Source organism: Corticium candelabrum, chromosome 6, assembly GCF_963422355.1.
Source record: "Corticium candelabrum chromosome 6, ooCorCand1.1, whole genome shotgun sequence".
Classification (NCBI taxonomy): Eukaryota; Metazoa; Porifera; class Homoscleromorpha; order Homosclerophorida; family Plakinidae; genus Corticium; species Corticium candelabrum.
This window is the reverse complement of record NC_085090.1, coordinates 2,857,610-2,876,008: the sequence shown is the minus strand read 5'-3', so window position 1 is coordinate 2,876,008 and position 18,399 is coordinate 2,857,610. Positions and strand designations below refer to the sequence as shown.

Genomic DNA, 18,399 nt, shown 5'->3' with positions numbered 1-18,399 from the left:
TTTGATGATATTTCTTGTTTCAATGTTTCTACTTGGATTTCCTACAAAACCTTACTATTTGTTACATTTACAGAATTTAACTTTAAGTACATCGACACCCCTTCCTTGTTGCAATTACATGGTTCTCCTTTCTCTCCCTGCAAAGAAACTGTTTTTAGAAGCTAAATTTTAAAAGTGTTTTAAATTATTTTATTCAAAGTAAAATAATGTTAAAAACCTAGCAATGTAATTACGAGCAAGCGATATTTCTAGCAGCTAAGTACTTTAGCGCCGTTTTGTCCATCTCGTCCATCTTTTCCGTCTCTTCCATCTCTTCCGTCCCGCCCATTTGCAATGCATTGCAAACTGTCAGCCTACATGTGATATAAGATCTATTTTTCATTTATAATAAATGTTGCAAAAAATTTGTAAACAAATCATTAATTTATTTCTATTTTAATAATAGAAATCTAATATTAAATTTGAAAATTTATTAACAACATATTTTTTAATTCAACCTTTCTTGGCACCAACTGAACACAAATCTAAAATATTGACGTCCCCGATAAAGAAAAAACAGGCTAAAATATATTCAACCTTTAAACTTTTTTTAATTAAAAACATTTGATTGCTTCTATCTGCAGTGCAAAGTTTGCACAAACTTAAAAGAAGGAATTTCAATTGTCAATCAAGTAATACTGCTTACACTTAATAATTTCAGTAATGATTACACATTAGAGTATTAAACAATCAGACCCATCAAACTTTCGCGTAAGATACGTAGATCCAACACAAGCATTCAATTTAATTAAAACAGAAAAACCTGCGTCACCGGAAACTTGATAATCCATGTGACCTACTGAGTATCACGACACTGTGAGAACGTTAAATATTAATATTAAATTTATTTAGGTACATTAATTAAGTAAAGATATGGCAAACGTTTAGAACCGTGCAGTCGACGTTATTTAGTAGACGATATTTGGAGGGCGGAGCCAATAGGGGATGCACAATCTCGAGGGTAACGAGCACCTTTCGCCAATCTCGTTGTACACAAAGCTCACGTTTCCAGGTCTGCTTCTGAACCGCAGATCATCTTGCCGTTGACTAGGCTTTGTAAGTAAGTTCAATACTTACTATATCGTGCATCTTGTGAGAGACTTTGCCTGCGTAGAGACGCGTAGGAAGCCATTCTTGAGTACGGCTTCTCGAGGGTAAGAGACTGCTGCTCACGCTGAACACGCCTGATTCACACTCTGAAAAGATACACGTGGAGTGGAAGCACAGACTACTCATTGTCTAGTGATGGATTAGTTTTAATGAGTGAAATCATGCCAACTGGGAACCCATTTTGGGGTAACCAGACATGTAGGACGTTACGCGTTGTTTCTGGGCAGTCTAGCTTGCTTCTGTATATATGTGATTGGCCAAGTCAAACATGTTACTGTGATAACTTGCACTCGATAGGCACTGACGCAGCTCAGAGTACAGTACACGTGTACACTATAGTCTGTTTATTAGCACAAGCTGCCAGCCTACACGTCCCAGCAACAGTTATGTCTAAAGCAACACAACACACACGCACTAGCTATTCCATAGCTGTAATATCTAAATCAGAAAGCAGAGGCTGTTCTACCTCATTTGCAGGTGCAGTTGATCAAGACATGTCTAGAATATAGTCTAGTGATCCTATAGAAGTAAAGATGTTGATTGTCGAAAATGTCACTGAGGCTGAAGCTGATGGTTTACGTCGGTTAATTAAACAGCAAGCAATGAAATAGTGGAAATTGAAAACAAAATTAGAGTTCTCAAGTAAGACCTTGCATCTGCAAAGTCTGAGTTGCAAGGAATCGCTTAACATACTGCGAAATGATAAAAATCAAGTTTTACATAGGTTTTGTGTCGAGAAATGTGCTTGATACAGTGTGGAGTTGGATTGAACCAGCAGCCAAGACTATTACTCTGTATAGCAAACAAACAATCAGGCCAAGGTACATCAAGTGATGTAAGCTAATGAGCTCATCGCCTTCCATGAAGGGTTGAATAGGCTAGACGAATTTTTGCTGACTCTAGTTCGACAAGATACATAGTTTCACAGTTCAGGAACGCTAGATGGAAAAAACAAGTAGTCCTATTGATATAATTTAGTCACACAGTGCGTCACGATCGGTTACCCCGAATGGGCTCCCCTACCGCACAATCTTCACCTGATAAAATTCCATCGCTAGGCAATGAGTAGCCTGTCTTTCCACTCCACTTGTATCTGTTCAGAGTGTGAATCAGGTAACTTCAGCTTGAGCAGCAGTCTCTTACCCTCGAAAAGCCGTACTCAAGAAATGGCTTCCTACGCATCTTTAAGCAGGCAAAGTCTCTCACAAGATGCACGAAATGGTAAGTATTGAACTTACTTACAAAGCCTAGTCAACGGCAAGATGATCTACGGTTCAGAAGCAGACCCGGAAACGTGGACTTATTGTACAGCGAGATCGGCGCGAGGTGTTACCCTCGAGATTGCGCATGCTCTAGAAGCTCCGCCCCCAATATCTCTATCTCAGCCGAAAGCAGACTAGACTCTTGTCAGCTTCGCCTCCAATATCCAAATTACAATTCTTACCTGACCACTAACGCTTAGCTCAGCTCGCCTTTCTCTCTCATGTCTCTTGAAATTTCGGGTAGACAATATGCTGTCTCCGAAGGCAAACAAACAGAACATCGCTATCCAGGGATGTCGTTGCTATGGAGATGGGGCCACATGTGGCCCCAGCCAACAAAAATGTGGCCCCAGGAGCAAAGCAACTGCTAATAATTAATATTTCTAATTATACAGTACTTTGAATTTTGTAAGTTATTAAACCATAGTTTTGTGCGAGAACTACTGTGAAATAGGCAAGTTGGCCCTTCTCCTGTATTCCTTAGCGCCGGATAGCGTTGAAGCTGAACGTGGATTTAGCTTGATGAATATAACAAAGAATTGTTCTCGCAATAGGCTTGGTCAACGTACGATAAACGCGATTATGGCGATAGCTTCAGACAGTAGAGGAATGGACACATTTCCTTTTGATAAGGTGCTGAATAATAATGTCCTTTAGTGATGCTTATTGTTGAAATAGAAAACTGATTACATTGCCATTGATATTAATTTGAATTGTCTTTAATATTGATATTAACAGTGGCACCGAAAACGCTATTGGGGCCACATTTTTGGCACCGGGCAAAAATTGGACCGGCATCCCTGGCTATCCCCATAAAAGTTGACTTGCAAAATGGCATTTTGTAACTGAATAATTTCAAAATAAGTTGTTGTAATGTAATTGTGTCATTAGAGATTTTCCAATACTTGTGTTTCTCACAGAATTGAGCAGAACGTCTAGCGAGCACGGCACGTTGAACGCGAACAAAGATCGTATGACTGTCGGGTGGTATGATTCTAGCTCTTTCTATTAACGCTTACTGTTTGCTAATTGGTCTCTAATTTTAGATATCCGGTTTAACGCGCTTTAGATTCTTTCTCTATTTTGTTCGCGATGTCATAAAATATCATAAAACTTTTTAAAATTAACTTTTAATTTCTCAAATATACTTTCTAATAAAATATAATTGTTGAATAAACGAACTTTTGTTACAGTAAAATTCTTAGAGTAAAATTCTCAATCTATCCAATAAATTTCAATTATCGTAGCACACTGACAGAGAAGGAGGTTAGTCATTTCAGTTCTATTCCTCACTCCTTTATGCTTTCCCTAGTAATTATGACATTGTGTCAACTAATTCCAGCAGCCAACTAGTTTTCTTGCCGTCATCGTCGACATTTCTAGCTAGATAAATGAATAAATCGAAGGTGATTATATATGTGTCATTATCACTCTTGAGACTCGTGCACCCAATCTCTTTTCGGCAGCTAAACTTCTAACTAGGCACGACTGCTAACTAGGCTGTACGCGTATTCGAAAGCAGTGGCGTCTCTCTCTCTCTCTCTCTCTCTCTCTCTCTCTCTCTCTCTCTCTCCTCTCCTCTCCTCTCTCTCTCTCTCTCTCTCTCTCTCTCTCTCTCTCTCTCTCTCTCGATATATGGTGTCGACGTAGACATGTGCATGGTTAGAGTTACAGTTAATAGTGAGGTTTAATAATTATTTAAGACTAAATAATAAATAACTAGATTAAAAATATATTTATAGATATCCGTCTTCTAATGTAAATACCTTGTGTTTTGTGAGTGTCTTGTGTGCGCATGTGTGTGTGTGTGTGTGTGTGTGTGTGTGTGTGTGTGTGTGTGTGTGTGTGTGTGTGTGTGTGTGTGTGTGTGTGTGTGTGTGTGTGTGTGTGTGTGTCATTGTGTGTGTGTGTGTGTGTGTGTGTGTGTGTGTGTGTGTGTGTGTGTGTGTGTGTGTGTGTGTGTGTGTGTGTGTGTGTGTGTGTGTGTGTCACTGTGTGTGTGTGTGTGTGTGTGTGTGTGTGTGTGTGTGTGAGTGTGTGTGTGTGTGTGTGTGTGTGTGTGTGTGTGTGTGTTTGTGTGTGTGGTGTGTGTGTGAGTGTGAGTGCGTGCGCCCGGGCAGGCGCGCGCGTGTGTAGTCAAGTCAAATAAATAGACTGACTAAAATCAAAAGTTCTTAATATTTATACAAACGAATTTCATGTTTTTCATCTACTATGTTAAACATTGATAAGGTTGTAACTGTATTAGTGAATTTGAGAGATTTTTTTGTAAAAAGGAATATTTTTACGAGAGTTTAGTGTGACACAGCATTTCAATTGTCAGTTTTCTAAAATTTTGTGATTTATGACAGAATGGGTTTTGCTCATATAAAGTATAAAAAATACGATGCGCTGCTGGTTGTCTGAGCTGTCTATCTATGTGATGCAGAACTTTATCTATTGTCTATGTAAACTTACGGAATCTCCAAAAATCACATGAAACAACAAAGTTCAACCCTCTAGTGAAGAGTAAAATATTGTAATTTTAGTAAATATTAAATCTTAATCTTATTAAGTAAAGTCGCACAATTGGACATTTTCGTATATTTTTATTTGCTAGAATTGAAATGACGAAAGCAGTAGCTGTTGTACACAGTAATGCAGTCCGTTATACGTAAGCAATTCTGGCCTATTTTGTCTCTAAAATATACACTATTTATACACACATGCATTCAACACTAGACGTTCTCTTCAGTCCGGCAACATGCTAGTTGGCTTCTGAGTGATAACGCTCTCAAAATGGTGACTGCAGTTGCACGTGAGTGATCATAACTAAGTGAGACAATGTCATATTATTACTGTAGAATTCGTTGACTGTAGTGCTTCAACTTCACAAGACTAACAAATGTACCTGCTTTCCCAATAGTAATGGCTCAAACCGTAATTGATTGTCCAACGGAGGCAATCATCTGCAAAATTTACTTTCGGTTTTAATAAAATTAATTAAATTAGTAGCCTATCCAAATCATGCCTATTTATAGCTCCATCTTCTGAAATGGTCAGCCTGGATAGAAGTAGAGGTTTCATCCATTGATTCTCCACTTCCTAACGTATAAAATATATCAAATTAAAAGTATATAAATTGGCTACATCTATTTAGAATAAGGTTATAGTATAAAATTGCATTACTTGTGATTCTTATTCTAAAACTGCAGACATGATTACTAGCCCAACCTCACTATTGTCTTTCTCTTCGTCATTTAAAACAAGGAAGAGTATGTCGTCAAATACTAGAGAACGTAAAATGATGATTTCAATAACGATATCGGTTTGCAATAGTTAGTTTAGAACTGCATGTACTGTGAATAGTCACTGACAGCCAAGACACGAAACAGTCGCATTGTTGCAGCTTTCGTGCTCACGGGCTAGGATTGATCCACTTGACTGTCTCTTTCCAAGCGTATGTCTCCTCGTTGACAATAACACGTGCTCCCATTTAAAAAATCAATTTTAAATTTTAATTGATTTTATTTATCATGGTTATCTATCATATATTAAATAATTTTATATACAAATAAAACTATAAAACATGGAATAAACAATATGGACAGTCGAATATCAACAACAGACCAGAGACAACTGCTATTAAGTTTAGTATATTATACCATTATTGCTGTTTGTATTATTATATAAATGTCATATTTTCCTGGTTACCTCATTAGAGAACACTTCGAATGCAAGTCTCCTGAACTGTTGCCACAAACGACACTCACTCCCATTTTCAATTTGCAGGAGCACCAGACTTGTTGTATGTGCCACTGTCATCGGCTGTGACGAGACCGACATTCCTGACCAAGACGAATCGACACTCTCTTGTGAAATGTACAACTGATCGTACAAAACAAAAAATGACATGAAATATACCGTAGCCATGTAACATAGCCTACTTGTAAGACTCTATTTTTCTTCATGCTGTAAATATTAATATTAATAATATCTAAAATAATTGTTATGTTATTATTCAGGGCTAATATATAAAAATATTTGTAACCGTTTCGCTCGCTTGGATTTCTTCTTCGTTCAAGGAAGTTGGTGATAGAGAGTCTTCTCTTCTATCAGAAACTTCTACATTCTTGACTATTTCGTCGATCATTTCGTGCAACAACCTTATTTATGAAAGAAACTAATGGCGCGTTGCATGACAATTCGCTGACAAAACATACATTTCCACTTCGTGTCTTGGTTCTTCTCGTGCTTCGTCGATATTTTTGTTGCAAACTGTTGCAAATGTCGCAGATTCTCTCAATTTGATCTCGCTATCAAAACGTTCATCGACGACTCTGAAACAAAAAATTAAGAAATTAATCAGTAATTGTCAGAATGCGACGAGTGCTATCACTCATTGTTTTTATATGTCTTCGTAGTAACTACGATGTATGCCATTAAATGCTATGACATAATTCGTGATCGCAGAATGCTTTTCATTTTAGCAAAACTAGACGTTAATTTAGAAATTTATATTCTACTCAACTGATGACGATATCGTTGACCTTGAAACATTGAGGGTAACATGTTCGGGAAAGTGTAACATGACCACCTTTAACATTTATGCATGAATATCATTTCAATTTGTTGTTTTGAAAAGCGAGAATAATATTTTTACCGCGGATCATCACTCTAACACAGCAACAAAATGTACCGCTTTACAATTATGACGTCATAAATGGTTACCACGACTACAAAAACAGTCTTGGTACTTTGTGCTTCTTACCTCGCACGTACCGATGCAGTTTCTGAGATCGTATCTTTATCATACAATGCAAAAACACAAATTTTACTATTTTGTCAATTTTTTTTGTTTTAATTTATAAATTTTATTGCCTTCAGTAACTTGCTGATCTTTATCCTCATTCTTACATCTAGACCAACATCAGCCCATTTGTAAGTAAGAAATCTCTCAACGCGCTTGTGAACAACAATACGATGCAATCGCACAATGCACAATACACAAAGTGACGCAAACAAAGGATGTCGATATTAATTAATTAATAATTGACATGCTATATACAGCGTGTACAGTAATTAATTAAATGGAATACTTAGAAATATAAGTATAATTATATTTACGCGAACAGCAACAAAAATGCACTTTACTGCCACTTGTTATAATTATTGTCATTTTTAGATTAATTAATATTGATGCCATTATTAGCCTAAGGCTTTCAAGAGTGCATGCGAACAAAGCTTTCTGTGTGTTTACAGAACGACACACAGTGACGCGATTTGGTTAGTGCGTTTGCTAGACATTTGTTTGTTGATTGCTGGTTTCCTTGGCCAGTCTACGCGCCTAATTAAAAGCAGTAGTATGAGAAGACTCGTGGCACGCACATGCCTCGCTTGACAATAAAAGAAGCACGCTACTGGGTGCTGTCAGACGGACTGGGCAATTGGAATTGTCTCAAATACTATTGCTATAAATTTGGTACATCAGGTTAGTGTTTTCCTACAATACATTTTATGTGTACGTGTACACAAGTTTTTTGCCTCATTGTAGGTGAGCCTGATGTCTGAACCAGTTGTACTTGTATCACAGGCTACTAAAACTGATATTTATGCTTCAATTAATCAATTTGATGCCCCATTTAATGAAGGAGAAACTCTTGCATTGCATTCAACGATTGCATTTGATACATACATTTCATCCTACGGGTCATTTCAGAAACGTCTCTGTTGCTGTTGCTTTTCACTATCAGCTCGAAAATTTCCTGAACGTTTATTAACTAATTAGGCAGCTCGTACGCAAGTTGAATTTGGAGTTGCCAGGAAAATCACTACATCCGTAGCGCGCAGTTAGGTTGTGTTGATTTCTAAGGAGTCGATCACAGCTGCGTAAGAAGCCATTGCTGAGAAGGGCACATAATTTTTCAAATAATTAGAATTCCTCTCAACTGTGAATTACTACTAATACATGAATTATCGGGCTAACATAAAAGCATAAATATCATGTATATTTATTACATAGGCAGACTCAAGTTTACTTTGTAGTCATTACTAGGAAATTAGAGAGTTGCAAATGACATAGTCAAATGCCATTTCGAAAACCTTAACCAGGGTTTGTCACCGGATCCACTTCGATGTGTCATATGTGGAACGGCTGGTACCGGTAAGTCGTATCTTATCGGATGCTTAATTTCTCTACTCAGAGGTGCATGTTGTGTCGCGTCTGCGACAAGGGTAGCAGCGTTTAATGTGAATGGTAGAACATTGCACTCTTTGTTAAAACTGCCTCTCGACTTTACGGCAAGTAATGAATTGCGTGGTTCTACACTACAGAATCTGCAAGAACGGTTAAAGCAATGTCATTATCTAATTATAGACAAAACGTCAATGATTTGTCGACGTTAGTTAGGCATTATACATCAGAAGTTGTGCCAAGCGCGTCCTGACCATGCTACAGAGCCTTTCGGTGGTCTGTCTTTGGTACTGGTCGAAGAATTTGGACAGTTGCCTCCAGTGGGAGACTCTATGTCGCAGATTCGAATGGTATTTTGTCGAATTTAGGTAGAGCCATGTACACAGAATTTACGGAGTCGGTCGTGTTGTCCGAAGTTATGAGGCAGGCCGGCGGTGAAGATGCTCAAGTCAGATTCAGAAAGGCCTTCTGCGACTAAGAAATTCTGCCGTCGCTGAAAATGGTTGGCAACTTTTTATAACCCGTACCATTGAGTAGGCACGGGTAAATAGAGAAAATTTGACACTGTTTGATGAAGCAATCCGATCATTCTCAACAGTGGAAAAGGTGGCCGAATACAATGTCGCTTACCTCCGTCGACTAGGCAGGCCTATTGATCACATCAAAGCTATACACAATTGTGCGGTAGCCAAAAATGCCAGTGAAGATTAATCTGGGGGTTTTCATGCGAGTGTAGTCTTATGCGAAGGTGCCAGTGTTATGTTGTCTCCCAATATGTGGACAGAGCAAGGGTTAGTAAATGGGAGCATGGGAACGATTGTGGCTATACTGTATCGTTCTGGTGGACCTCCTGACCTTCCGATTGTTGTTGTAGTGCGTTTCGACAAATACCATGGTCCCACATGGGGAGGCGAAAGATGCGTTCCCATCGCACCCATCAGTCGATCGTGGAGAACAGGAAATAGGGAGATGTCACGACGACAGCTTCCACTTAGACTGGCATTGTCAATCACAGTACACAAATCTCAAGGTCTTACTTTTGATCGAGCTTTGATTGACTTGGGTAAAAATATTCGTTGCGTGAGTTTCTTTTGTCGCGTTGTCACGTGTAAAACGTTTACAAGACCGTCTTTTACAGCAGTTTGCTTTTAAGCGGCTGAAGAGTCTTGCAAAAATAAGAATGTAGAAGTGAGAAAGAATGATGAGCACAAGCTTGCAGCCAAACATTTAGAAAAAATTGTCATGCAAGCAGAAAGCCACGACTTAGTAGAAAGCAGTCAGAGTAATGTTACCCAATTAGAAACTGGGTCATCGCATGTTACTTGTGCGACTCCGACGACGATACTAGCAATGTCGAATGGCGGTCGATGTCAGTCTTCACGCAGTCAAGCACACAATATTCTCTTTGCACAAAATTAAGAAATTTTTCAAGATGGTGGAAGGGGCGATTGGTTATAATATTCAAATGCTTTTCTCAAGCTCTTATGGGGATACAACGATACCGCCAAACTTACAGAGAGCAGATTGTAGAGTTCATGAGAGAACGCGCTGTTTCAATTGCTGTCTACGTAGATGGCGATTACAGTAAACACGTTGAGTCAATGTCAAAGCAAGGTACATGGGGAACTGATGCAGAAATTATGGTGACTGCCACCTACTTCGGCTTACCAATACACGTTTTCTATTGGGCAGGCCAAAGTAGGAATGGCATACGCATGAACCTCAGTTTTCCTTTCAGTTTCCTATGGATGTACCTGTTGACAGTATAGAATTGGTCAACTATGATAGACATCACTATGATATGGTTCACTTGATTCAATGAGTTCCCTCTTTAACTTAATTTTGCTTAGCGGTCAGAGGTCTTTTACGTAGAGGCCATGTCCTTTGGAAAGATAACAACTTTGATGACAGAGACAAAATCGATGGACAGACGAGTTTGTAATTTGTCCCTTAATTAATTAACTTGTGTGTGTGTCACTGTGTGTGTGCATGTCTGTCCAATGTGTCAGATTGACAACTAGTCTTGCTGAGGGTTTACTAGATGTATGACAAAAGAAACATACCTTGCAAAAGACACTTACAAAACAGACTTCTTAAGCACATGAGACAACACTATCACCTACCATGCATAGATAACTTGTCTGTTATGAAATCAAGTCAATAACTGATTGTAGACCACTCTTTCTAATCCCTGACAAATATTCGGTGGATCGTGTCATAATGGGGATTGCTTGGATAGTCATCGCATTCAAAACGGCCAGCTCCTTGAGTAGGTGCAATTGCCCAATGATAGCGATTACTAGTGTAAAAGACAGATTCTGTAAATCCTGGTGTTGGTCGTGTGACATACCAAACACCGTTGACTGCATTTGGAAGGTATGCTGTGTGTCCAGGTAACTTTTCGGTTTTCGAGCTAAAATACAATCAAACCGTCTACATCAACTTTTCGTACGTGTCGCAAGAAAAAACCTCCAGTCTGATGCAGTAAAATGCTTCTTTCCATCATAAGCTGTGAGGATAATATTTCTATTGCTTGTTTTAAAATGAATGACTCGATTGTGATGGCTTGTTGTGCAGTAAAATCTCAACTCTTGTGCCCACCTACACGTAACATCGAGTTTAGAGTTTAGTCACGTGACATAACAATACCAACATATTTTTAACCCTGCAGATATTCCCATGTTGTTGAGTAGTTGATGTGAATATCCGTCAGGGCTCGTCGGCAATGCAGTAATCACATCGAATTTAGTTCCTCCGTTGTGTTTGTATGCATACAGGAGCATCCAACCACCTCCGTCTGTTCTCATATCACAGTAGGCCTGCACAAACAGATTGACTAATCAATTGAATTTAATGTTGTTTCAGAAATCTCACCTGAAAGGGAGACTGAGATCCCGATGGTTGTATCCAGTATACTCCATTTTCCACCGCCTGTCTTTGCTGTTTGATTTGTTTGCATGACAGCGCAGGAGAGACTTTTGTGCCCACTAGGTAAGAGTGACCATCGACTCCAACCCACTCAACAGTGTTACATGCCTATTCAAAACACAGAAACTCCTCGGAGACACAGTTCTATGGTATGCACGCACAAGACCTAGAACCGGAAAGAGTCTCTCGTGGCCAGACTCTAAATATACCGATGCATGTACTATTTTTTCCAAGTACAGAGGATTTCATCTGGCTGCGAGACACTAGACTAGGCTGTGTAGTCTAAGCTACCAGCGGCGTAACAAGCTCTCTGACGTTGCATGGGGGGTGGGGCACACGAAACGACTGCAAGTGAGCGAACAAAGAAGCCAGTCATGAACAGCAACACCTTAAATTATTTTTTTGAATTGCGGTGAGCTCGAACAATTATGTTCTTTCACAATACAGGCGGTTGAGGGCAGTCAAGATGACGCAGCTACTGGTAGCTACCAGCTGTTACAAGGCGAGTTTGGTGCCCACAAGACTCAAACTCAATTAAAAGCCACAATTCATCGAAAGGTAGAGAGAATCACCACAATCACAGAAAGTTGACAAATCTGGATTTGTGGCAAGACAACACTCAAGGCGCAAATTGAGAGTGGACTAGATCGATCGAGACAGTAATCGTAGCCGACATATATAGCTACATTTCCCATAATTGAGTAGACATTCGATCAGCTCAAGTAAAACATTATTGTTGACTTGAACAGAAGATTAGAAAGACAGAAGATGGAGCGTCCGTCTGGTGGAGTAATTACATGTGGTGGTTGAGGCGGAGCTGTTGTGCCCTAAATGGTAGTTTAAGTTAGCGTCAGGTCGAGAAGACGGCGGCCATAGGAAGCCGAGAGAAAGCTGATCAACACTCGAACAATGACTTGACAACAACAAGCTTAAGAAGGCAAGGTCTCCTCAATTGTCTAGACGTAGAACATCAAACTAACGGTTGTAGGTTGTTCTCTTGTGCTGCATGCGATATGGTAACGTCAAAATTCTACTTCGTGCAAGCTACAAGTACCTGGTTTATACCAGAATTCTATATTTAGCTAACGCGTGTTATTAATTTAATTAATTATCACAGGTACGGCAGTACCCTGTATGTAGGGATTGACCAAGTTGTGTGGGCGTGGTCATATTTTAGACCTCCAGAAATCACCTTAAAACGCTGCTAAATATCTTGAAAACGACAGATAGAAAACCTTACAAGTTCAACTACGCTTGAATACTTCTGACTTAATCTCAGCTTGTCTTCAGAAGGAGAAAAACGCTCGTCAATTTCGGAGTTTTCGCTGGATTTTGTCTTATTTCTTCTTCTTCTTCTTCTTCTTCTTCTTCTTCTTCTTCTTCTTCTTTTTCTTCTTCTTCTTCTTCTTCTTCTTCTTCTTCTTCTCCTTCGTCACGCATAACTCTTGACTACGGCATATCTAAAGCTAATACTTTGGGAAACGACGTACAATAAGCCGACCTGTATGCTTTTGATGATAGAAAAAATAAAAATTTTTAAAGAGAAAAGATTTTTAAAGTGGATTTAAACCTGCTACCCTACTTACGTTCAACCGCAATTGTTGTAAGCAATTGTAACAAACAATAACCCGTCAGCCAATCACAAACTCTTGCTACGCTACCGTCAGTGAAGCAAGCCACACTCGTTTTCTGCGCATTCCTCTGGCAAAACCAGGCAAACTAAACAATTAATTTCCAAACTGTGCAAATAGATGTTACCTTGTGTGTTTGTTTGTTGTGTGTGTGTGTGTGTGTGTGTGTGTGTGTGTGTGTGTGTGTGTGTGTGTGTGTGTGTGTGTGTGTGTGTGTTGCGATAGCTCAGTTGGTTAGAGAGTCATCTTATGGAGTGATACATCCGGGACATGCAAAGTTGCATGTTCAAGTCGCAGTAATGGCGAGATATGGCATAATTTTCTTGGGCATGAAACTTACACACAACTGCCTGTCTGGACTTACGAGTATGAATGAGTACCTGGTCTTTGGTTGTGGTGGCAAGCGCCTTCGACTGCGACAAAGTCTAACAGCCACAGCGGTCCGGGTAGAACTTCGGGTGCCCACACCACAGTCTCAGTCGGTGCTCCTGCGAGCACCTGCCCAGGCTCCAAGAAATTGCTAAGCACGACCCATTGCTCCTGCTTAGTGCACAGGAACCCAGCCATCTGGAATGGGGGGGGGGGGGGCATTACGGGTTTAACGGCAGCTCCTTATCCATTTGCCATGTTGTGCTATTTTTGCCATTTTTGGGTGTGTGCTTGCATGTGTGTGTGTGTGTGTGTGTGTGTGTGTGTGTGTGTGTGTGTGTGTGTGTGTGTGTGTGTGTGTGTGTGTGTGTGTGTGTGTGTGTGTGTGCGTGCGTGTGCGTGTGTGCGTGTTTTATTGTAGAGAATGTAATATTTCTGACATTTCCATTCTTGGTTGTAGAGATATCTATTAAATTCGAAAAAAATATTTATTCAAAACGAGAAACATCATCTTTACGTCAACCATATATATATAATACTTAACTTGTCTATTGCAAGATATCTTCCTGATACGAATTTGAAGTTTCCGACTTAAGGAATGATTGAAGTTGTGCTGTTTCCCCTTCTGCATATATTCGTTGATCGTTGACTTCTGCTTGTTTCCTTTTGTCTACTCTCCTTTTCTGAAACCAGCAGCAGTTAAACTATTGTCCTTTTCTAAAGATGGTATTTAACATTTGAGGTATTGTATGTTCTTGAGGTTGTGTCATCTCTCGAAACGCTATCTGACCATATTTACATTATTCGTTTGGAGACCGCGCTATACAACCAAATGCCACTGGAATGAGTCGCTAATGATAGAATCACATTCGTTTAAGATTGAATGCCAAACCGGCGTGCGAGGTATGCGAAATTTTGACCAATACCGATAGCACTGTTCAACTCGATACCGATACTGATGCCATTATAGGTGGAACAATAGAACAAATGCAATTTTATTAGGTCAATATTATGAGTGCGCTTCAGGGGAACTAAGTGAGAGTGTCAGGTAGAGAAAAATATTTTAATACTGTGCCCGAGAGACCCAAACAATATGTCGAATTTATGTTTAATATCTTTGTCGATTGCAACTACTGTAGACCACAACACAATTCACAGTTTTGCAACACACATTGTCATGTTGTCCATTGATAAGTAAAATGGATCGTATAGTAACGTCATCATGTTAATAAGAAAACCGCAAATCTATTGTAAATTATAGATACTATAGATGTAACCTTACTGTTATTGAACCTTAAATTGATTAGCCACGTTTACTGTGTTTATTACGATAATTAGCTCTCTTCTGTTCACTGAAATTCTCCCAGTTTATGCAAATACAATACATTACCAGCGACGTTTACGAAGATTTCTTCTTTCCCATGCAAATGATCACATGAAACAATCCGATCCGCTATATGATTCCGGTTTGACTTCTTCAATACTACTCGCATTAGGAGTGGGAAGTAGGGACGTCGAAATAGATGATTGCGGCAACGTTTTTGTCACGGTATCAAGCTAGTCAGTTTCCTTCGAGTCTGTTGTTGCTAAATTTGCGGGATTTTGAGCGTGGGTTGAAAGGATGTTAAACGGTTTCTAAACTAAGAATCATAGTACCTTCTTATGCCAAGATTTCCTTTTTCTTTTAGGAAATGTTCGTACTGCGTTGATAACACAAAAGCAAATTCATATGAAGAACGTCTTTCTCTCTAAATTACGTAGATAAGTGTCTATGGTCCATTTTGTGTTGGAATGGCAGGTAAGACTTCTAACGTTGCGACTTCTCTCTTTTTGAAGAGAACTGAACTTGTCAATAGAAATGATTGACTTTGTAAACGATTACCACGTTTATTGAAAGTCTTATAACGCGACAACACAGATGCAATCCGATGTGATTTTGTTCGAAATTCTTCTGATCGTATATAAAGTAACTATCTGCTGATGAACTGCTGCAGTACTTGGAGAAGATCTTTGCTTTGTGATTGGCTTTGAAGAAATATATACGGTACGAGAAATAGAATTAGTTTTTCGCTTAGAAGTTGCAAAGTTTAAAAAGAAGGTTAGTGGACGAGAAACAGTCAGAGAACGACAAATTTTCCTGAAATGTCTTGGTAGCAGATACGTTAGCTGTAACGGAGATGAAGCGTTTGACCGGAAAACTACTGGGAAACGTCACTGAAATGCTTTTGGTTTTGTGATCTACTGCGTGGTTTCACTTGACGTCCGACTTCAGAAAAGCGGCGTCGCGTAATAGGGGCTAGAGGGGGCTGAAGACCCACCACTTTTGGGGGGCGTTTTCAAAATTTTTAATATCAAAGACCAGAGCCAAAGTCTAAGCTGCAAGTCAGCCCCACCACTTTTTACGCCCACGCGACGCCGCGGCTTCAGAAACAGTTCGTTTCTTTTCACTTGAAGTTTCCTATACACAGTGACAGCTTGAAGACTATCCCTTTCGTCTGAGCTAGAAGAAGAATATGATGTTGGTGTTGAATCAGGTGATACGTCAGGCGTGTCTATGTGCCAATACGGCCAATTCGAAATATTGTCAAGATAGAAGTGTAGCAACCAATCGCTTCTTTCCTTCAATAGTTTTTGTTGTAATTTCGCTAGCATGACTCTGTTCATCTATACGGGTGCTATATATTTGTCTCTAGTAACCATGAGTCTTCTCCTAACTCTAATACCGCATATGTCAATAATCGTTTGAGTAACCTACGATAGCGACATTTCTACAAATATCAAAATGGTACAGTAAATGAAATAATATATCATAAATACAACAAATATGCAATAATAATAAGTTTCGAATTTTTCTTAACTTAATCAATCAATAAATATAAATACATGGTTTTGCAAAAGTAAGTTTGACAGTTAGATAATATAAGTTCTCACGCATTGTCTTTCTATCAAATCTGTTCCCATGTCTCGGTTAGGCCCAAAAACACATTCTCTTCAAAGCCCCATTCTTTCCAACAGGGTTCTACTGTAACAAAGCGACTCCTCCACTTTCTGCAGAGGATTAATTTCAATTTAGAAACCAACGACGTTCTTCCAATTTCATGGTGGCGACGTCTATATTCGATAAATGGATTGTTATTCTGCTTCATGTCTTACGAATCTATAGAACGTGTTGTCTTTCGATAATAAGGCGACGATTCTCCGCTCGTTGTAGCCATTTTATAGAGCAACGTCGAACAAAAGACCGCTGCAAATATCTTGATGCAGATGATGGCAACCGGTTTAGTATTTGGCAAAATGACTGCTTTTAAATATTGATGACCGGCAACTGCTGTCTATAGATACTGCATTTCTTTCATTATCCGCCGCGCCGTATATTTTTAGCTAGAGTTCGAACTGTGGCGCTAAATGAGAGCAACGCTTATTGGAGGACGGCGTCTATTTGTTGAAGGTTCTGTCTCCGTGCTATAGCAGTGTGCTAAACTGTTTACGTGTAACATTATACACAGGGCCGAATCTAGAGGAGGGTTCAGGCGGTTCAACTCCCTCTTTTCCAATAGGCGTCGTTTAATAATTTCATATATTTTCATTAGAAAAGAGAAAATTAGTAATGCTATAAATATCTGCTAACGGTGAACCCCCTCTTTCAAATTCCTGGATCAGGCGCTGATACACTATAGGTTTGACGTATTTCTCATGTCATCCTGTAGACTAGAGAAGAGTTTCCTTCACTACGTCATGCAACAGAAAAAGCCATACTATTTTTTATTCAGAATTCTTACCTTAAATATATCTTTTTAGATCTACTAGAATTCAATAAAAAAGTGGCGTTTATTCGAGAGAGGCGTTAAATTAAATTTGTAGTATTTGACGAGGCGTTTAAACAAGTGCGACGTTAATTCGAGAGATCATTAATTCGATGGCTGTGTATAATCGACGAAATACGGTTGGCTAATTATTTCATTAAGAATAACCAATATAGAAGCAAGCAATATTTGTCTTCGTAAATAGTTTTGGTTGAAACAAACATGAAAATGTTTCTAATTTATATCTATTATACAAGCAAATTTTAAAATGGTTATAAATGAGTATAGATACATTCATGCAAGATAGAGATGAAATACAGAAAGGAACTTTCCAGAAGATTGCTAATTTTATTTCCACTTGCTAAATTTAAATTTTTATTTAAAATGCTCGAAAATCGCAGAGTCCAACATTTTTAAAACGTATCATTAATGTGTTGCAGGTTTATTTGAACGAAAACGAGACTAGCCAATTCATGAAATATACCCAAGACATGCAGCAATATTGTACATAAAATGGCATATTAAAAACATCACGAAATCTGGTTAATAGCAATTTATAAATAATTTTAGATCAAGTACATTGTTTAAAATTGCTATTGTACCATTGAATCAATTTGTGCTATTTTATGCTTGAACATTCACACAGCATTTACTATTAATTTTCTTTGTTTTGACAAACATGTATTCGTTCGTCTTTAGACAAAAAGTATTATATGAAGTAAAAAAGTTACGTTTATTCAAATTTAGAGACATGTTAATCGAATTAGTTTTATGTCAGTATCTGCTAGCTATTAAAGTTGAGGCTCACTGGTGTTTGTACCTTCAATGTTTTTATCAGGCAGAGAAATTCCAATCTCAAATTTAGTATCTTTATCAAACAATTATTTTATCTATTTTACAAAATACTACTAAATTTGTCTTACCACATTGGGCTCTACACGTAGTCTCGCGTAGCCAGACTCTCTCCGTCATCGCTATGCCGAAAAGACTAGTATATACACCAGAGCCGTATAATACGGTTCTTATATACACTACGGTAAATGTGCATTGTTAACATGTTTGTTTGTGTGATTCATTGGGCCAAG

General features: G+C 38.7%; 1 long non-coding RNA gene across 1 annotated transcript; it reads right to left on the bottom strand.

Moving 5' to 3' along the window:
* Positions 1-6,229: 6,229 nt before the first annotated feature.
* On the bottom strand, positions 6,230-6,722 carry LOC134181002 (uncharacterized). The gene is made up of 3 exons (XR_009970057.1): positions 6,614-6,722; positions 6,442-6,556; positions 6,230-6,278 (listed from the first exon to the last, which is right to left on the bottom strand). It is a non-coding gene; the product is annotated as an uncharacterized LOC134181002 (long non-coding RNA).
* Between the last annotated feature and the right edge of the window lie 11,677 nt (positions 6,723-18,399).